This window comes from Mustela lutreola, chromosome 13 (genome assembly GCF_030435805.1).
Source record: "Mustela lutreola isolate mMusLut2 chromosome 13, mMusLut2.pri, whole genome shotgun sequence".
NCBI classification, from domain to species: Eukaryota; Metazoa; Chordata; class Mammalia; order Carnivora; family Mustelidae; genus Mustela; species Mustela lutreola.
The window spans coordinates 64105818-64128196 of record NC_081302.1 but is presented as its reverse complement, the minus strand read 5'-3'; the positions used below and the strand labels follow the sequence as shown (position 1 = coordinate 64128196).

General features: G+C 45.1%; 1 pseudogene; it reads right to left on the bottom strand.

Moving 5' to 3' along the window:
• LOC131814146 (mitochondrial ornithine transporter 1-like) overlaps positions 1-22379 on the bottom strand; it is a 395300-nt pseudogene that overhangs the window by 368844 nt on the left and 4077 nt on the right.

Sequence of the window (22379 nt, the reverse complement as noted above, 5' to 3'; positions counted from 1 at the left end):
CACACGAGTCCTGGACTCGCTCCTGGTACATGGACCGGGCAGAGCGAGGCAGCCCCAGAACACAGGAGGGCAGCAGCCTCACAGTCACTCGGGAGGACAAGAACCGCAAGACACTGGGCCAAAAGCACAGTCCCGTGTCCACAGCTGGCACTGCCCAGACTGTTATGACGATCCAAGTGGATGAGGGAGGCGTAGGGCTCTGCGCAACTATGAGGCTTTATGCAACTCTGGAGTATGAACTGAACCGTTTCCACACCCTGTGGCCGCTCTCTCGGAAAATCAAGTTCACATCCCGAGGTGGAAGATGTAGAGCGGATGCTGAAAGGACAGGTCTCTGCTCACCAGAGGCACGATCCGGGCATTATACAAATACAAACATCTCCTAGAAAATCTTGATACTCCTACGTTAACTCTCAAAATTCAGAGCCAATCACCTTCAGGAAGTCTGAGCATTACGGACTTGCAGCACGTTCTTTTAAATCCTTTAGTGGTTCTGTTAGAGATCCTTTTCTGATACTGTCTATACTCTATAGAACAAGGGGTGCTGACTTCCAAGCATTTGTCCCCTTAGGCACAATCTGGAGTTTTAAAGTTCCCTCCGGGCTATTTAGAACAAAGAATCCTGGCCCAGAAGCGAGGAACAAGGACAGCAAACGTTCTTGAGAATGGAAGCAAGCTAAGGCAGGGGCGCTAGAAGAAGGACAGGGGGCAGGGGAAGAGAGCAACCACACACACGTGATCGACCTCCCCGAGGGTTACAGCGAAAGGACCGGTCTAGACATACCCACTCCATTTCTGCAATAAGCAGACTCACCTTCATTTTTCACAATGCTTATAAAGGTTCCGATAAATCCTGCCTGTTTTCCAGACATGGAAAGAACTTGAATTCTGGATTTGACACAATCCACTGGGTATACAGCAAGCCAGAGGCAGATCCCACCAACTCCACCGCTTAACATCAAAGGGACAGGGCCTGGAGGAGGAAAGCAGCCAACAGCATTTTTGTCTCAAGGACAGCATTTCCAGAGGTCAAGGTGGTAGTGGGTGCAGGTAGATGCAAATAAAAATGCTGATATTTCGGGCACCTGTGGCTCAGTCAGTAAGGCATCTGCCTTCAGCTCAGGTCCTGATCTCAGGGATCGAGCCCCCTTTGGGCTCTCTGCTCAGAGGACACAAGGTCCCATGTGGCACTCTGGGTCTGCCCCTCATCACAGGACCATATCAGTGCTGGTCACTGTGGCGCTGTGGCCCTCCTGGCCTGCCCTCCGAAGGACTGGCCCACACAGAACCAACAGGCCCCCAGCAACAGGGTAACCCACCCCCCACCCCATAGGAATGAGAACAGTGGCCACTGAAACACAGGTCACGTTTTTTCCAACCCTCTCAGTCTGCAGTATTTCATTATGTTAATGCCCCACAGCCCTGATTCTTCCTTTACCATGAAAGCCAAAGTTGTCTTATTAAACACGATAGTTAAGCCTCGGAGCATGCCTAACCCCAGAATAAGCCTGAAACACTGAAGTGATGTGTTTGAGAAGAAACAAGTAATCATTCCTGCAAGCCAACATTGACGTGATTGCGACAAGCAGGTACACAGGACAAGCTAGAAAGAATGACACTTTTCAGTCCTCTGGAAACACACTCAAGATTTGTTACCAAGTTTTATGCTTATTGCAAAATGCTTTATAGGTGATTTCCCACAGGAAAGTAATTTCTATATTCTCCCCTAAAATGTTACTCCAGTAAAGAAGTCTGGGATGCACAGCTTCACCACCGTGGCAAGGACATGAGTGCACCCAGAGGAAGGTGCCAAGGTCCTTTCCAAGCCTCCAGAAACCTCCGTGCCTAGCAGACCCCCACAGCCTCTGCAACAAGCAGGCCACTCTGGGGCGCGGCCCGGCCCAGCCCAGCCAAATGCTTACCTAGCTCATCCTTCGATCTCCCTGATGCAAAAAACGACCTGCTCAGCTTGTAGCCGCCAAAGAAGAGGAAATAGCTGGGCACCTCTCGGGTAAGGTGCTGGAGAGGCCGTGGTAGAAGCCCAAGGGGCCGTCCTTCCTGAGGACGCTCTTCACCACGGACCAGACTGTGCTGCAGGGAGACAGGGAGCTGTGCTTAGGGCCAGGGAAATGGGGGGCTGGGGATGAGGCTGGCACTTCCATCCAGTGGCAGGCCTGGCTCAACCCTGAGCAGGCAGGGAATGGCTGATTCTAGAAACCCAGGGACCCAAATTCTGAAAATGAGGCGTCTGCAGGGAGGAAATCTCAGAGAAGCACAGATCCTTTTATTTTAGGACAGCGGTTCTCACTTGAACTACCCAACAGCTAGGAAATATCATTAAAGTGTGTATTCATAGAGAGCTGTGTGGCCACCGTGCCTCCGGCCAAGACTTCAGCAGACCACGCCAGAACCCCGTCTCAAATGGAATCATGTTCACATTTTCCAAGTGTGCCACTCAGCAAAAGCAGCCCTGAGAACACTCCTGGAGAAGGAGTACACTGGACTTCTGGAAAATCAGAAAGACCTCCTCTGAGTGTGGACAAAACAATGAAGGACCTGGACCAGTGCCACCATGGCAGGGCAGGTTCCTAGAGCTGCTTTTTGCTAGTTGCAAGGCTCACCATCGCAGGCAAGGTCTATTTCATGGTACACAAGAAACAAGGGAAAAGAAGTAGGTGCTACCGAGCCAACACTCCTGCCTGATGACTGTTCTCCCCAAGGGTGGTCGGTGGAGGTGGTCTTCAGGAATCTGCCCCACAGCTTCCCCCTGTATAAAGGATTCCAGGAGCAGATCGGGACCCTCAGAACACGTACAAATAAAATCCAACCCCCATTTGACAGGTGGAGAAAGTAAAGTCAGGGAAAGCCAGACAAGTTCCGATTTTTATATTGCTTGCATCCTCTTGCCCTCAATAAACAAATTCACTTTTTGTTCATTGAAAAAAAAAACTGTATTCATACATTTTGGATATTATCCAAGATGTAAAAGAGCCAATACCCACTTTTGTCCAACAATGAATAAGAGAAATTACAATAAGGAGCTGTACAAGCTCAGCAAGAATAAAATGCCCTCGTATTCGCTCACACCTCTACCTCCTTCTGTGCCTACCCTCCTCTACCTTTCTTTCGAACGGGTGGGTATAGAAGGAATCTGTTCAAGTGCTTACGGTCTTTTCGCTTTGTGTTAGTGCAGTGAACGAGTAAGGGAGTAGATGTTACTTGAAGGCAAGACAACGGAAATTCTTAGAAACTCTACAGGGCAAGAAGCACTGAGGATTTAGTTCTTAGAAAGTAAGTAGGCATGAACTTCTCTTTCAGGCTGATCAGAGCCCTGGAGCAGCAGTAATGCAGGATCCTTTCTGTCTAGACCCCTCTTCCTGATGGTATGCACCATGGCAGGCCTTATCTGTCAGGAAAACAGCAGCAGAAACCACATCTTTGGTGTGTATTAGGAAACCCCTTGCTCTTCACAGTGCTCTCAGCATGTGACCTCGCTTGGACCAGTGAAAAATCAAACCCCCCGGTGATCGAAAGCATTTCAGAAGGCTTCATCAGGCATCACTCATTATCTAGGTCCTTCCTACAACTCAGCTCGCATTCTATAATGGGAATGTAACACAGTGATCCAACTCAACGTGACTGGCATGCTTTCTGAACCAAGTCTTAACCCCAAGGTACCATATACCCTGTGTAGGCCAGGAGTATATAGCCACACCTAAAATATTGTCAACCGATACTTACCTTTGTGCAAGGTGTCCATTCGCTTAAGTTTTGGGAGCCAACAATTACTTTCCTTAAAACTACCTTAGGAAGAGGTGCCTGGGTGGCTCAGTGGGTTAAAGCCTCTGACTTCGGCTCAGGTCATGATCCCAGGGTGCTGGGATCGAGCCCCTCTCTGTCTCTGCCTGCCTTGCTGCCTACTTATTCTGTCTGTGCATAACATCTTAAAAAAAAAAAAAAAACCTTAGGAAACCAACTGAAGGTTGCTGGAGGAGAGGTGGGGGGTGGGGTAATTGGTGACGGGCATTAAGGAGGATGCTTGATGTCACGAGCACTGGGTGTTGTATTTAAGTGATGAATCACTAAATCCTACCCTGGAACTAATAATACATTATATGTTAACTAAACTGAATTTAATAAAAAAAATTAAATGGAAAAAAAAAAAAAAAAACCTTAAACTACTCCTAAGGGACATGAGAGCAACTTTCTGGGTTCTGTTCCTGTTCTACCTCTGAATCTGGGCATTGGTTATGAAAGTGTATGTTTAGTGACTATGAGAACCCCCACTTATGATTTCTGGGTGTACAGCAGATTTCAATAAAAAGTTTCAAAGACTTATGCTTTTGGACCTCTAGGCTAGAAATAGTAGCTTCAAACTGGTTATAAAGAATCCCCAGGGTGCAGGATATAGAACTCGATCAGAAACCCCACCCACCCTGGGAGGAGACTACTTGTGTAAATGGTCAATTACTCTGATTTTTCCGGTCAGATTTACACACTGAGTCAAGCACAGTGACAAAGAGCTTTAGTCAGCCAGATGTCAAGATAAATAAGCAGATGTTGAGATTAATAAAGACAATAAGTCACACTGTGTATGACACATACTCATGTAACTAGAATCTGTTTGCAGGACTGAGGGGAGAGCATTCTGATGGCTGCAGAGTAGCTCCGAAGAGCTCTGAGGAGTGTTCAGAAGCCAGGCTCTCTGTGGGTACACGAGAAGGGTGGGGGGGGTAGGTAAGAGAGTGACCCTGGAATCTGGGCTGATCCACTCACGTGAAACCTGGGAACGGGCACCAAATATTCATCTTGGAACCCAAGTTGGCATTTCTGAAGGCTCAGCTCTCAGACACGGTTTCAAAGCTGTCTGCTGAGTGCCTCCAACACAGCCGGGGACGCTGCCTCATGCACTCAATGAGCCAAGAGTGAGAGGAGCTCTCGGCCTCTCCACGTCCCAGGTGAGAAACTTCTGCAGACAGTGGTCCGTTGTGGGAGCAGGAGTGGGTCCGGCCCTCTGAAAGTTCATTTAGGAAGTCCCCCTCTGACTGGTAGGGGAAAGAGTTCTAAAAACACAGTATTTTAGAGTAGATAAATCTCTTTCTCTGCCACTGAGTTTTAGTAGAATATAAAACTGACATATACTCAATGCACCAAGGCAACGAGAGACCCAGCGTTTGTGCCCGAACAGCGCTTACTTGTGGCTTCTGGCGATCTTCCCTGACGACTCCATCTCATACATGGTCTGCAGCCGGCACTTGACGAGCTCAGTGGGACAGAGCACCAGGGCCACAAAGGCAGAGGCAAAGGAACCCGCGGCTGCGTTCTGCAGATCACTGGAAGGAAACCAGCACGGGAGTCCGGTCATTCATTCATTCAGCACTCCCCACTCAAAGCATTCGGCTGTAAGGGAGAGCAAGGATCAAAGGAGAGGAACCCTTTGCCGAGTGCCCACTGGGAACTCGCACATGCGGTTTCATCTAAGGACCCCAGCAATGGGAGGCCAACACCGATACCGACACCCCAAATTTCATGTGGAAAAACTGTGCATAGAATACCTAATGTATCTGAAGTCACACCACTACCATGTGGCAATGCTAGGATTCAGACCTGGGTCTGCCTGACTGCAAGATCCAGCTCCTTTTATTAGTCATAGTCATGGCGACACGCACGGAATATATCCCCCACCCCTAAGGCTCTATGCAGAAGCCATAATCCCCCAAGGTGACGTATTCGGAGGGGGCCTCTGGGAGGTGCTTAGGTTTAGTGAGGTCGTGAGGGTAGAACCCCCCATGATGCAATCAGTGTCCTTATAAGAGGCCACCGCTCTCTCTATCCACCCTTTGAGGACACAGCAAGAAGGTGTCCCTCTGTAATCCAGGAAATAGGCCCTCACCAGACACCCAATCAACCAGCACCATGATCTTGGGCTTTCCAGTTTTCAAAACTGAGAGAAACAAATGTTTGTTTAAGCCATCCAGTTGACGGTATTTTGTTACAGCAGCCACAACTAAGACACAGTGATATATAAAACAAACAAACAAAAAACCCAAAAACAAACAAAAAAAAAAGAGGGAGTAAAAAAATTACCCAAACTCCCACTACCCCAAAGACACACCATCACGATACTTCGGCGTATCTGCCACTAAGCTCCATAAAGCGAGGTTCTGGGGCCATCCCTGCATGCCCCAAATCCAACCTGGAACAACCCCATGTACAACGTTACTGTTGCAGATGAAAGCCCAGAATAAATCTTTAACCAAAAAGCTGCTCATTGCAAAAAAGATTTCCCAGTTCCGCTGACGACCCCCTGACCTCAGCCCCAGAGGGCAGCAGGAGCGAGGACGGGGGAGGAGGGGGTGAAGGAGGGGTCAGCAAGCTCCAGGGCTGGAGGTAAAATGGCTACACCGGGAATCTAAACGGAGAAGCAAATGCACGGAACACAAGCATTCATTTCACCACAGGAGGGTCTGGTACCACCAGCCACAGTCACCACAGGGCTGTGAAAGCGAGGTCCCATCAGAGTTCAAAAGTACGGGGAAAAGTCTGAGAAATTAACTGTCAGGAATTCTCTTGAGCGTTCCCAAGGTTCAGAAAATAAGATCCCTTCCAGCCCGGGAGTGTTCGGTCACAAGAGCTCTGCTGGCACCCGGGACTGGGCAGGAAGAGTGAGCTGCTCACAGGACGACTGGCTCCCTGACTCTCACCTGTCAAGCCGGCAGCCTGCGTCACCTAACCACCGGGACGCCACACCCCCGCGAGGCGAACCCCTTCCTGGCTACGGAGATCCCCTCCCAAGCTTTCCCCAAACCGTGAGCAAAAGCCTAACAGACCGAGCACATGCGACTGTCCGGGGTTCCGTTAAACAGTCACACAAAGGGACGTCAGACAGGAAGAGAAAATCAAGGGCCGCCTCCAATCTCAGCCCCAACCTTCTGTTCCCGGGTGACCTGGCATCGGGGCCATGGGCAGACAGAGGTCGGGGCCCAAGCCTGTCTGTTCCCAGAAGAGTTGGTGGGGAGCGAGGCTTTCTTCAAGGAGGGAGACCCTGCTTGCGTCCAGACTTGCTTCTCATTTCAGAGAATCGGGTATGAGGCCATTACCCAGCGACATGCAACTCTGCTGGTGCTCAGCTTCTAGCGAATGGAAACTGTCCAACATGGTTTACACCTACTCAGTGGACTGTCCAGATCAAAGCTTCTAGTGGCTTCTGCAGTCCTTCAGCCAGCCTGCAGATCCAGGCTTCGTTTCCCTCGGGCACCCTTCATCAATTTGCTGACCAGCAGCCAGAACGGCCAGGTTTGCGGGAACAAAGATGGCATCGATCGGTGTGAAAGCCCTTCAGCCTAAGAGTCGGGGGCCTGAGTATGAGCACACTGTTCTAGTGCAACAGCAAGGCCAAAGCACACCTGCAGTGGACTTTGAGTCCTCTCCCCTACCTGGGCGCCCAGTGAGGCACACGGGGCCCCAGGCTGCACCTGCAGGAGAGGCGTTAGACCCAGAACTGAAACCGCAGCAGGCACAGGATGGAATTTGGTAAGAATCGGCTGCTTATCTCCCATTCAACAAACATGTACTGAACCCTCCTGCTGTGTTAGGACCCCATGTGGACAAAGGTCAGAGGAGAACTCTACTCGGGGTGGCATTCAAGCCAAGGACATGCAAATATTTACGGTATCATTGCTGAAATTCACGGCAGGCTCTTCCAAGCAGTGCTTTCCTTTCATTGCCTCTACTGACTAGGTCTTCTTCTAGAACTGACCCCTACCACAGTCTAGAGTCCCGACTCTGGTCTTACGGCAAGAGTTCTGGACAGGGACTCGGAAGACACAGCTCTGGGTCCTGTGCTCAGTTATGAGCTCAAGTAATAGGATCCTAAGCCAGTATCTGCAAGTTGGAGTCCCCATCTTTAAAAAAAACAGCAGGGAGAGCTCTGCTGCTCTCCTAGGATCATGAGGAGTGATGAACAAAATAGGACAGGTGTGGGTGCCCCAGCTCTATCAACTCTAAGGTGGCCATTCCCTGCCAGGTAATAAGCAAACACTGTTGTGTGCGATGAAGACGCAGCTCCCTCCTGCCTCACCAGGACCGGAGAGGAGGGTACGGGGTGAGACCACATGAAACAGAATGGCTTCTTGGCTGTAGGACTTCCTCCAGGTCCTCATGTGGCTGCTTCCTACCTCCAACTTCTCCATAAGGCATCCTCCTCTGGGAATGTCGCAGGGGACCTAAATGTCCCATCTTGTCCCAGAGAAAGTGTCCCCCTCTAGCAGGAAGAGTGACAGTCGCTACAGTGTTCTTTCTGTCAGTCTCTAGCATGAGATCCCACACTCTCCTGGTTTCTCTCCTGCTTATTTATTTACTTCCTCCTCCTCTTCATGACCCCTTCTGTGCTGGAAGGTCCTGGAATCCATGCACAGCCCTCTATAGATGCTATCTCCCTGGGTCATTCCACCCAGAACGAAGCTTTTAAAAAACACGTTCCATCCATGAAGACAAAACTCCTGCGAACAAAAGGGCACATCTTTGAGGTCACTAGGCGTCTCCAGAGAACACTTCTGTACAGAAGGGGCCTACAGTCGGGTGGGACCGGAGGTGCAAATGGGTTTCCAGTTCCTACGGAAACAACCCATATGGCTATCTGCCCAACCATGAACCTGATACAAGTTTCAATGATTTAAAATAAATCAATGTTCAAAAAAGGGAGGGCTATACATCCTGGTGGTTCCTGAATCCTCTATGGTCTCTGTGTCAATAAATATGCAAGGGAGGACACAGCACAAGCTGAAGTCCGATGTTTGGGCAGACTTGGCCAAAGAGTCAGTCCATCCGCATCTTCACAGATGCTTCCAGCTCCTCCTAAAATTCCAAGTTGCTCTCCAGCCTGTCTGGCTCAGGCAGCTTCTTCCAGTCCTCTTCACTCTGATGAAGGGGAACCCAAAGCTCGGCTCACAAGTTGCACCTGTGGCTCCCATCCAGCCCTGGTGCCCACAAGAGAAGCAGTACCACCAGGGCATCTGAAAAGCATCTTCCTGAAGAACAGCAGCACGTAAGGGCACCTCCTTATTCACGGTGCATTACTGACCAGCCTTCCGCAAGTTTTACATGACAACTTCACAATCAGAAACAATGTGGTTATTTTAAAAAAAAGAAACACTCTTCCCATAAGGTATCATAAAAATTTTGACTGAGCAACAACATTGTCTTTCTAAACAAAGGAAGAATGTGTTAGTGCCCACAACTCACCTCAGCCTGGCCTGCTTCTCCAATCCAACCACCTTCCGCACCACCTGTTGGCAGAAGCCGTAGCACATGAAGAGGACCGAGTTCTCGGCAATGTTGGCGATCAGCGCTGGGCTGGTCCCCTGGTAGAAGCCGCAGAAGCCCACCTGGGAGTAAGTCTTCAGGCAGCAGTCGGTGAGGCCCCAGTACAGGTCAGGGAATGTCTGCATCTTCACTTTCAAGGTGTCAAAGGGCTGCCTGGTCAGTACACAGGCTGTGCCCCCTAAAACCAGGACAAAAGTCTCCTCCAGCGCCCGTCTTGTTTTGGAATGCAGCCGCAAACACCCACAGAAATTTAGAGAGAGAGAAGCACCCTACCCCAGGGCTTTCTTCTGTCACAGTTCACTCCAACCTCTCTGCCCACCACCCCCCCCACCGGCAACGAAACCTCCAAGCCCAGTTCAGTTAACAACAAAGGGTCCCCACTGTGCCCGGCACCCAGCTCCAGCTCTGAAGGAACCCACCCTCGGTGGGAGAGACAGACACGTGTTCAACAGTCAAGACCGCAGGGCGCACAGGGGTGGCGTGTGTGCGGAGGGGTCAGCAATGGGGTCAGATGGACTTGGTCCCGAAGGCCGGCTCTGCTGTGAGAGTCTGGACCAGTGATAGTAGCTTCGGAGCCTTGGCTCCCCATCCAGTTTGCACGAGGATTACATAAAAATGGACAAGAAGGCTGAAGATAACAGCTGCTGCGGGAACGGCTCATGAAGAACAGTCCCTCTGCTGCGTGCAGTCGTAGCAAGGGAGGGAGGAGAAGTCCGGCAGGAGGGACTCACCTCTCTCTGCCTAATCCCAGCAGCACAGATGACTATCAGAAAAACAGGGAAAGAGGCAACAGAGAAAGATGATAGAGAGTCTGGCTAATCCCTAATGAGCTAAAATTGGACCACACGGAAAATCTTCATCTGGATTCTACCAACTAATGATTCGTATTCGAAGGGAGAATGCACTGAATCCTACCGTGCTTAGCATCAATCATGTATTTTTACACTTTTATATTGTAAGAGTTTAGAAAACAGCAAAATCTAAATTGCTGTAGAGGACCTCAATAAAAAAGTCTGAAGGTAAGGAAAAGAATGAACTCTAGCCACGCCATCCTGTCTTAAGCCCGGACCCTGGCCTAGGTCAGCATTTGAAAAATGCCCCTCATTAATGCTTCTACCTTTCCTGGGCCTCAGAGATCCCTGCATCTCAGATGTCCACTGTTTGTGTCAGGAAACCTAACTATTGGATTAGGTATGTATGTATGTATGTATGTATGTATGTATAAGAGATTGTATTTATTTATTTGACAGAGAGAGATTACAAGTAGGCAGAGAGGCAGGCAGAGAGAAAGAGGGAGAAGCAGGTTCCCCGCTGAGCAGAGAGCCCGATGCGGGACTCGATCCCAGGGCCCTGATACCATGACCTGAGCCAAAAGCAGAGGCTTAATCCACTGAGCCACTCAGGTGCCCCTGGATTAGGTTTTTAAAGCGTCATCAAAATTGAAAAGAAGGCTGGGGCCCCTGGATGGCTCAGTCAGTCAAGTATCAGACTCTTGATTTGGGCTCAGGTCCTGATCTCCGGGTTGTAAGACTAAGCCCAGCATTGGGCTCAGTGCTCCGCATGGGGTCTGCTTACAGACCTTCCCCCACCACAAGACCTTTTTTTAAAAAATTGAAGAGAAGGCTTACATAAATACTTTATGTAATTTTATGTGATTTCATAACTGACATTACATAGTTACTCTGACTGAATTGTGCAAAGTAGAGACAGGAGAGGGGCTGTTTTGAATAACTCCCACGAATTACTGGCAGATAAACATGTTCAAGGAGTCTGAAAACTGTGAGCTCTTCTTTTAAGCAACTGCAAGTATATCTGGGATCCTATCCCTACATTCTTCTAGGAGAGTAATGATCCATTTCCACCCTGTCTTGCCAAATTATCTTCAGTTCTGAATTAGTAGAACATTATTCAATAAGATGCTACTACAATTGTAGTTATTCTCTCTCAGGTACTTCTAGGAATAAAATAGGACCCTAATTGTATAAAAATAATTATTCCAAAAGAAGAGGTGAATGTCAGCATTTTTAAAGAGGGTACATAATTTAGGTAACCTAGACGCAGATAAACTGAATAAACCACTTCATTCAGAGTGCTGCAATATTAACTGGAACTCCCATGTAATTTACCACAAACGATACTGTCCAGGCCCCCCTTAAGTGCGTGATGACGATTTGGAACACCTGCACCAGCCACTGAGCCCTTGCCGGTCCTCAGATACCCACCAAGTATCCCAGAAGCTATGAATAACTTAGAGGAGGATTTCTCCACTTGCTCAAAGCATAGACCTCTGATCATCTCATTCTCCTTGACTGAAAAATGGAAATAGTTCTGCATTCTTTCCTGGGTGTCCCAAAAGGCCCTGCAGGAGAGGGGTTCAGACCATGGTGCACTCTATACTTTACCAGGGCCAGTGTTGTGGGTTTTCTATGCTTGAAATAGTTGAGTCAGCAAATAACAAGGTGGTAAGGAAATCTAAGCTGGCAGGGATGGCGTCGGTGGTGAAAATGGGGATGACCAAGCAGCAGACCCTTCTCCAGAAGCTCCAGGACCACCTTGTCCACCCATGCAAAAATGGAGGACCTCAAACTCAAAGGAGGCACTTGATAAGTGTTCTGTTTAACTGCACAGGGAGGCATATCATTTTCAAAATGTTCCAATCGTAAAAGGCCCAAGATGGATGAAATGCTCCAATCAAAAGATAAAGGGATGGGGGGCTCCGTCAGTAGAAAATGCAACCCTTGATATAGGGCTCATGAGTTCAAGCCCCACATTGAACATGGCATTTACAAGACAGATAGAAAGAAGAGAAAGAGAAAGAGAAAGTAAGAAAAAAAGAGAAAGAGAAAAAAGAGAGAGAGAGAAAGAGAAAGGAGGGAAGGAAGGAAAGGAAAGGGAAAAAGAAAGGTCAGAGTGACTGGGTTAAAAAAGAAAAAAGAAAGAAAGAAAAAGCAAAACCTATCTATATGCTGCCTACAAGAGACTCCCTTCAGACCTAAACTCACATACACTGAAAATGAAGGGCTGGAAAAACATTTAACATGCAAAGGGAAAAAAAAGAAGCTGCAGTGGCAATACTTACATAACACAGACTGTAGAACACTGTAACAGGAGACAAAGAAGAGCACTACATAATGATAAAGGGATCAATCCAACCAGAAAACAAGAGGATGTTACAAATAGATTAACAGACACAAAGGGATAAATTGACAGTAATTACAGTAGGGGACTTTAATACCCTGTATACATCAGTAGGTCACCCAGACAGAAAATTAACAAGGAAAACAGTGGCTTTGAACAACACTTTAGACCAGATGAACATAACAGATACATATAGAACATTCCACCCAGAAACAGAATACACATTCATGTCAAATGCACATGGAACGTTCTCCAGAATATATCACATGTTAGGCCACAAAATAAATCTCATTTAATATAAGAAGACTGAAATCATATCAAGCTTCTTTTTTTTACCACAAAGTATGAAACTAGAAATCAATCACAAGATTAAAAAAAAAAAGCCATAAAGAACATAAATACATGGAATTTAAATAAGATGGTACTAAACACGGAATGGGTAAACCAAGAAATCAAAGGGGAAATGAAAAAAATGCATGGAGACAAATGAAAACGAAAACGCAACGGCCCAAAGTCTTGGAGATGTAGCAAAAGTAGTTCTAGAAGGAAAATTTATAGCAATATAGGCCTGACTTAAGAAATGAGAAAAATCTCAATTACATATACTGAAAAGATGTAGAAGAACAAGCAAAGTCCAAAAATAGAAGGATATAAGATCAGAACAGACATACGAAAGACAAAAAACCATAAAAGATTTTTAAAAATAACAGAAAACAGACATCACAAAAGTCCAAAGTATATCCTTCTCCTGCTGGAGGATATAACTTAGCAATCTAGGGTGACTATAAACACATACACACAATGTAGATTATCTTTCTCCCACATCAAAAGAGATAATAAAGAAAGATCCAGAGATAGAGGAGAGATCCAGAAGCTCCAATATCCATTTGACAGGAATTCCAGGAAAAGATAATAAAGGGAATGGAGCAGAGGAAATCACAAGTAGAAAATGTTAACAGAGAGGCAGCCGGATAGCTCAGGTCATGATCCCAGGGTCTTGGGTCGAGCCCCTCATTGGGCTCCCTGCTCAGTGGGGAGACTGCTTCTCCCTCTCCCTCTGTCTGCTGACACCCCTGCTTATGCTCAGTAAATAGATAAAATCTAAAGAATAAAAAAAGGAAAAGGAAAAATTTGAACAGACCAATTACTAGTAATGACACTGAATCAGTAATCAAAAAACAAACAAAACAAAAACCTCCCAACAAACAAAATTGGACTAGATGGATTCACAGGTGAATTCTATCAAACACAAAGGAAAGTTAATACCTATCCTTCAAACACCATTCCAAAAAAAAATAGAAAACTTCCAAATTCATTCTAGGAGGCCAGCACTATTCTGACCTCAAAAGCGAAGATAGTACAAAAAAAAAAAAAAAAATTACAAGCTAACATCTCTGATGAACACAGTTGCAAAAATCCCCCTCAATAAAATAACTGCAAATGGCATTCAACAGTACAGGAAAAAAAAATCCTTCAGCAAGATCAAGCAGGCTTTATGCCAGGGATGCAAGGGTGGTTTCAATATTTTGAAATTGATCAGTGGAATGCACCAATTAGCAATAGGACAAAAGCCATAAACATCTCAAATACAGAGAAGCATTTGACAAAGTACACCAGGAAATGGATGGATTTCAGCAGAGCAGATTTAGAGGGAACACACCCCAGCATAATAAACCCACAGCTAACATCACACTCAATGGGGAAAAGCTGACAGTTCTCCCTCTATGATTAGAGACAAGACAGAGATGTCCATATTCACCACTTATTTAACATGGTACTAGAAGTCCTAGCCACAGCAATCACACGAGAAATACAAGGCATTCAAATTGGTAAGGAAGAAGTTATGCTGTCACTATCTGCACAGGACATGATAGTACATACAGAAAACCTTAGGGGCACCTGGGTAGCTCAGCTGGTTAAGCATCCAACTCTTGATATCAGCTCAGGTCTTAACTCTCATGGTCATGAATTCAAGCACCTCATTGTGTACCACAGTGGACATGAAGTCTACTTTAAATAAAGAAAACTTCACAAAAAAGAACTTCACAAAAAGAAGACTTTACAAACAACAACAAAAACTATTAGAACTGATAAATGAAGAGGGTGCCTGGGTGCCTCAGTCATTAAGCATCTGCCTTCGGCTCAGGTCATGACCCCAGGGTCCTGGGATCCAGACCCATATCAAGCTCTCTGCTCTGCAGGGAAGCCTGCTTCCTCCCCTCCAATTCCCCTGCTGTGTTCTCTCTCTTGCCACGTGTCTCTCTCTGTCAAATAAATAAATACAGATAAATGAAGTAATTTGTAGGATACAAAAATATACAAAAATCTGCTGCATTTCTTTTACACTAATTACAAAGTAGCAGAGAACGAAATTAAGAAGAGACAATCCTACTTATAATTGCAACAACAACAACAAAAAGACTTATGAATAAACTTAACCAAGGAGGTAAAAAACCTGTTCTCTGCAATCTTATACAGCAATGAGAAAGAGACTGAAGACAGCACAAATGGAACATTGTACCATGATTATGAATTGGAAGAACAAACATTGTTAAAATGTCCATGTTACCCAAAGCAAATCAATGGATTCAATGCAATCCCTACCAAAATACCACCAGCATTTTTCAAAGAACAGACAAATAATCCTAAAATTTGTATGGAAGCACAAATGTTCTTGAGTAGCCAAAGCTATCTCGAGAGAGAACAGCAAAGATGGAGGTATTGCAATCCCAGATTTGTAGATATACTACAAAGTCTTTGGTGCGCACGTGCACATGCGTGCGTGGGTACATGTGTCCGCAGGCTAGATCCCTTTTTGAGGCACTGAAACACAGCTGTGCTGAAGACCAAATACTGCTCTGCAGATAACTTCCTTGTAGTTGAAGACCTTAATGGATGATATGTATATATAGATGTATATAGATACATATATATATATTTTTAAGATTTTTTAGTTTGGGAGAGTTTAGTGGGCATGAAAAAACAAATATGCCCTTCAGAAAAATAAAATACTTCTGTTTTGAATACATATCAACAATGTCTTGTGTACAGTCAGTAATTGCCAAACTGGGCATGCCTGGTAGGCTGTCAGAAGAGCATGCAACTCTGGATCCCAGGGTTGTGAGTTCGAGCCCTACATGGGGAAAAAAGATTACTTAAAAGTAAAATCTTGAGAGAAAGAAAGGAAGGAAGGAAGGAAGGAATTACTAGACTTTCACAAAGAAATAGGAAAATATCACCATGGGTAAAGAATTTGGTTGACAGAAAATGACCAGAAGATGGCGCACGTATTAGACTGAAAATGCAGAGACAAGTCAGTAGTTATCATGAGGAAGTTTAAAGGCTTGATGGAAAACCTGGACTTAGTGGTTGAAAAGATAAGACAATCTTCAAAATGACCTGAAGGAGGGGGGCCTGGGTGACTCAGTTAAGCATCTGCCTTCAGCTCAGGTCATGACCTCAGAGTCCTGATATCCAAGCCCACATCGGACTCCCTCCTCAGCAGAGAGCCTGCTTCTCTCTCTGTCTCTCTGCCCCTCTTGCCTCTCCCCCCACTGTTTGCACTCACACTTGTGCTCACTCTCTTTTTCAAGTAAATAACTTAAAATCCTTTTTAAAATAGGACCTGAAGGAAATTTTAGAATGAAAAATCCAAAGAATTCTCGTACCAAAAAGGAGTAGTAACAAATAAAAGATATAGTCACAAAAAATACAGGATTAAGAAAACAGAAGAAGCACACTCTAAAATAGTTGAGGATATTGAAAATTTTATTTTTAGAAGAAAAGAAGTAACTAGCAAATTAGATGAAGCTAAAGCATACAAGACAAACCAAGACAAGGAATTGCCCCATGATGGATCACAAAAACACAAAGTCATGGGAAGTGGGGAAGAAGCCATAAGCAATACAGTTGATGGACGCAGAGACAGAGCATCCTACAGAAGTAACAGGAGAGAAGAGAGACATTGCAGAGGACGAACTGGTCAAAGCAAAGATGGGGGAAAAAAATCCCTCTCAGTTTAAAGAATAAAGCAAATATTCTACAAACCTCCAGAGAAGATTAAGGAGCAAGACTTGCATTGGCAGCAGACTTTTCATCAGCAACACTGAATATTAGTAAGCAATGGAGTTAATGTCTTCAACATTCTAAGGGAAAGTGATTTTGAATTTAAATTCTATATCCAGTTAAATGAGCATTTAGGCCTTAAGGGTGGTGAAGGGCCTTTTCTGATACGTAAAGACTCATCAAATTTACCAGCCAGAGATCATTTATGAAAGAATTACTGAAAGATACACTCCCACAAAATGAAAAAAGGAAGGAGGAAGATACAAATTCAAGAAAAAGTAGATAAAACTAGTAAGCTCAAAGCATGGAACTGGGGACAAAACTGGTGATGGCTTGAGCTATTTGTTAAAGAGTTAAAGGTTGCTGGGCAGAGGAGCTGAGGAACTCAGAGACTCAGGAGGAAGGATCTTCAGAGTGGAAGGAAAAACCCTCGACAGGAAGACGGCTCAGAGTTAGAAGAGGAGGGAGGAAGGAGGCTTGAGGCACAGAAGAAGGGAGAAGAGGTGGCTTTGGAATAATGTGAGGAAAGGATTCCATCTTCCAATGCCATACTGTGGTAAATATGAAGCATGGAGTTGAGGAAATGACCAAAGATGCCTTGGAGATTATTGTAACTAAAGAAGTAGAAGATTCTGAGCCAGAGGAGGAAGAAAGTTCAGGGTTGGAAATGGAAGTAGGTTTATAGGGGGACGAAGGAGAGGACCATGAAGTAGAACATGTAAAGACTTGCCTTCCTGACTGAGAAAAGAGACGCCTCCAATGGACTTAAAGAAATTGCCTAAAATTATGTGGCTTGGGACTTAGATGAAAATTGTTGAAACGTTGGATGGAACAAAAACCCCAGAATAAAGAGGAAACAGATATGCTGACATATCAAGGAATTGGGACAGTCTGTCTAACCTTGTGTTTGGCCTCTCCCTCAAAGTCACTAGAGATAAGTTCTGGTAAGCAGAATAGGCATTTATGTACAAATTTGAGTACTCCCATGAGGAATCACCTGACACCCATCAGGAATCACCATAGTTTGAAGGAAAACACACAAAATTCTGCAAACAAAGGTGCCAACACCTAAAGAAACAGGTAATTTAAGAGAAAAAATTTTAGAAGAAGTGAATTAATAAATTCAAAGAGATAAAAGAGGGGATTAGAAATATTAAAGATTATCATCCAGCTGTCTTGGAAATAAAGAACTCCATAGATGCTCTGAATAGCAGAAGAGACATACTTGAAGAGACAAGGAATGATCTAGAAGATCAACTTGAAGAATGTTCTAAGATTACAATGCAAAGGGCCAAAGAGATAATAAAGAAAGATCCAGATATAGAGGAGAGATCCAGAAGCTCCAACATCCATTTGACAGGAATTCCAGAAAAAGATAATAAAGGGAATGAAGCAGAGGAAATAATTAATAATTGAAGAAAACTTCCCAGAGCTAAAGAAAGATTCAAGTCTTTTTTTCTAAGATTTTATTTATTTATGAGAGAGAGAGAGAGAGAGAGAATGCATGAGAAGGGGGAGGGTCAGAGAGAGAAGCAGACCATGCTCTGAGCAGGGAGCGGGACGTGGGACTGGATCCCAGGACTCCAGGATCATGACTTGAGCCAAAGGCAGTTGCTTAACCAACTGAGCCACCCAGGTGCCAAGAAAAATTCAAGTCTTGAGACTGTCAGTGCTTACCAAGTACTCAGTAAGATTGATGAATAAAGACTCCTAGGAATCTGGGAATTCCAAGGATAAAAAAAATCATAAAGTCTTCCAGAAAGAGGAGTGTGAACCTACAAAGGAACAAGAATCAGACTGACAGGGGCGCCTGGGTGGCTCAGTGGGTTAAAGCCTCTGCCTTCGGCTCAGGTCATGATCCCGGAGTCCTGGGATCGAGCCCCACATCGGGCTCTCTGCTTGGCAGAGAGCTTGCTTCCTCCTCTCTCTCTGCCCGCCTCTCTGCCTACTTGTGATCTCTGTCTGTCAAATAAATAAATAAACAAAATCTTTAAAAAAAAAAAAAAAAAAAAGAATCAGACTGACAGCAGACTTACTGGACACTATGGATGCTAGAAGGAAATGGGGCAGTAACATAAAATTTCTGCAGGGGAAAACATTTAAACCTCGAATCCTACATCCAGCCAAAGTGGCATTTTATTTTGAAGGTAAAACAAAGACATTTTTTGATATGAAAGAACTCACAGTTTGTTTCTTGCATACCCTCTTTGAAAGAATCACTGGGTGATCAATCTAGGGTGACTATAAACACATACACACAATGTAGATTATCTTTCTCCCACATCAAAAAAAGAAAACAGGAAAATAAAATGCCCCATTTCTACTCAGGAAGATGAACAGCTAACAGTGCTCTTGGGGAATATAGGAAAGGACGGTTACAGATACTACCTAGGTGTTGGTAAAGTTAAAGAGTGTGTTAAAATGAATTTAATCATTGTAGCTTATGTAGAAGTATAGTTTCTAAACTGCTGGGGATCATCTCTTGGGCTTTTGCCAAAGATCGAGTGTAAACTACTGGGGAGAGAAAGGGAATCCGTCAATAGACAGGAGGAGATGGGGTGAAAGTAACAGAAAAACACAGGAAAAATATGGCAAGAAATGTTAAAACGAGAAAGGGAAAATTTGAGCTCTTATCAAGAGAAAGGTAACTTTATCATTAATATTGATGTGAATCTTGAATCTTTAAATTAAACCTTTTCCTTCCAAAAAAAAAAATAATAAATAAACACTACAAAGCAGTAGTAATCAAAACAGTACAGTACTGCCACAGAAAGAGATACATAGATCAAAAGAACAGAATAGAGGCTCAGAAATAAACTCACACTAAGCACCTGGGTGTCTCAGTTTGTTGGGTGATTGCCTTCAACTCAGATTATGGTCCCGGGGTCCTGGGAGAGAGTCCCATATCAGGCTTCCTCTGTTCTGTGGGGAGCCTGCCTCTCCCTCTGCCTGCCACTCCCCCCTGATTGTGGTCTCTCTCTCTCTGTCAAATAAATAAAATCTTTAAAAAAAAAAAAAGTTTCAAGGATGCCTAGGTTGCTCAGTGGGTTAAGCCTCTGCCTTTGGCTCAGGTCATGATCCCAGGGTCCTGGGATCAAGCCCCACACTGGGCTCTCTGCTCAGCGGGGAGTCTGCTTCCCTCTCTCTCTGCCTGCCTATTTGTGATCTCTGTCAAATAAATAAATAAAAGCTTTAAAAATAAATAAGTAAAAAGTACAGAAATAAACCCACAGTTACAGGTCAATTAATCCACAACAGAAGCAGCAGCCATATGCAATGGTGGAAAAGACAGTCTCTTCTATAAATGGCATTGGGAAAACTGGACAGTTACATGCAAAAGAAGGAAATTCTTTCCACCATCCACAAAAATAAACTCAGAATGGATTGAAGTCCTAAATGTAAGATATGAAACCATAAAACTGAACATAAAACAAATATAAAACTGAAGAAAACATAGGCAGTAAGACTTCTGACACGGGCCTAGCAACGTTTTTCTAGATAGGTCTCCTGAAGTGAAGGAAACAAAAGCAAACTATTGGGACTACACTAAAATAAAACGCTTCTGCAGAGTGAATGAAACCATCAACAAAACAAAAAGACAACTTATTGAATGGGAGGGGATATTTCCAAATGATGCATCAGGAGATGATATTTGCAGATGATGCATCTGACCAGGGGTTAATATTCAAAATATATAAGGAACTTCTGTAAGTCAACATCAAACAACAACAACAACAACAAATACCTAAACATTCTGATTTAAAAATGGGAAGATAACCTGAATAGACACTTTTCCAAAGAAGACATCCAAAGGGCCAAGAGAATCATGAATTTTGGCACGAGAGGATAAACGTCACTGGTCTAGGTCACAGTGAGAAGCTAGGCTAGTTAAGGCATACAGCAACACAGTCAAAGCAGGGGGTGGGTTATAGTTGTCAAAAAAAGAGTGTATTTTGCTTTAAAAAAAAAAAAGAAAGAAAGAAAGAAAGATAGATAGATAGATTCCATTGTATTTTAAAGGGAGACCAATTCCTCATGAAGGAATTTAACTTTTGAGCTCCACACTGTCTCATTTCAACATTATACAGTGACCTATCTTCTTCAAATCCTCCCCCATCCTAGCTGCTTGGAATTTCTGGAATTTCTCCTACACTAGCAGAGAGGCAGTGCCAGCTTCCCAGCATTTTACAGCAGATGAACTGGACCAAAAACATGCTGGATGGGGGAGGTCTATTTCAAAGAAAAGGAGGGACACGGAAAAGAACATGTGTATACTACACCGAGATCACCTCAGTCCACGATGGCCCAATGTCCCAATCCAGACAGCTGGCAGCAGAGGCTTGAGATTAACCTCCACCCCCAGGAGGGCTCTTGCCCATTATTGAGTTTTACGAGACCAGTGCTCTAATCCCTGAGCTACGGAGCCACCATTATGGAGTTTTAAAACAAAGACAACAACAGGACCAGTCAAGGAATCAAGGAACCAAGGTCCTAGCCCTGTCTGGACACCGTCTAGCTGCACAATCATGGGCAAACACACTCGGCCTCTCAGGGTGTCCTTTACACTATACAGTGAGCATCAGATCCAAAGGTCTCTGCAGGCCCTCCTAGCTCCACACTGGGGGACTGCCACCCATCCAAAGTGGGGCTATGGCTTCCCGTTTTCATGCCAAGCGCGTCCCAGTAGAAGTTCTCAGATCACTAACACAAGCCTCCCCTGCCAGCCAGAGTCCCTCACCTCTCACCCCTCACCGGCCAGGTCCACCTGGCACGGACCCCTGCCAAGGAACCTGTTGTCCCCCAAAGTCAGATGCTGCAGTGCCATGCTACATCAGTGACAGGTGACCCTCTGAGACCAGGGCAGGAAGAAATCCCAACTACTTATCAGGAGAATTAAAAGCCATATGTAGATGGGCCCAAAACATGGTAATATTTTAGAAAAACATACCCCAATGCCTTACACACCAGACTCCCAACAATACAACTGCTATCTGTATCTTTAAAATTTACTGTAAAGCACATAAGTTGCACCCAAATACCTGTCCACACAGAAATGCCTTTCCAGGAAAAAGAAAATTCGATCACAACAGATTCTACGTCTTTGGCAGACTGACTGACAGACATTTAATTCCAAAAGCTGAGAATCGCTCCTGTGGTTAAATACCACCCTACAGTAAAGACAAAAACGGAGCCCAGTGCATTTGCAGGACCGTTAAGAGGGTGCCAGAGGCAGGCAAATGGGTCCACCGTTCCCATGGTCAGGGTCATCCCAATGTGGCCTGGGGGTGGGGGTGGTGCATGGGACCACTGGTTGGGCCATGGGTTACCAGATGCAGCTGGTATGGGACTGACCCAAGGCCTGCAGCAGGCAAGAAGCCAATGGACACTTAGGCCACGCTTAGTTTCCCCTCCTCCTGGGCCAGGACACTCCTGTGGTCTCTAAACTGGGAGCTGGTGCCTGTAATTCTTATCAGTCTGTAATGTACTGTCTATAGCCTTTCTCAATTAGCCTATCTCCATTGACCTTTGGTTCAGGAGAAAATACTTTATTCTCTGAACTCTAACTTCTTTTTCAAGTTAAGGGAATGATGGGATGACGAGGGTGGCCCTTGGCTGCACCTGATCTGTTGACCTGGGAGGTACCACTGGATAAGAGGACAACAGGCGACTCACCCCTCTGGCCTCTCCACTCCCAGGAGCTGAGGCCCTTATAAGAGTCAGTGTAAGAACCTGGCAGTTCACAGACCTGTACCCCTGGGGCTGATAATGCATTATATGTTAATTTAAAAAAAATTTTCTTCTTAAATGAGGGAATCAGTGGGGGTGCCTGGGTGGCTCAGTGGGTTAAGCCA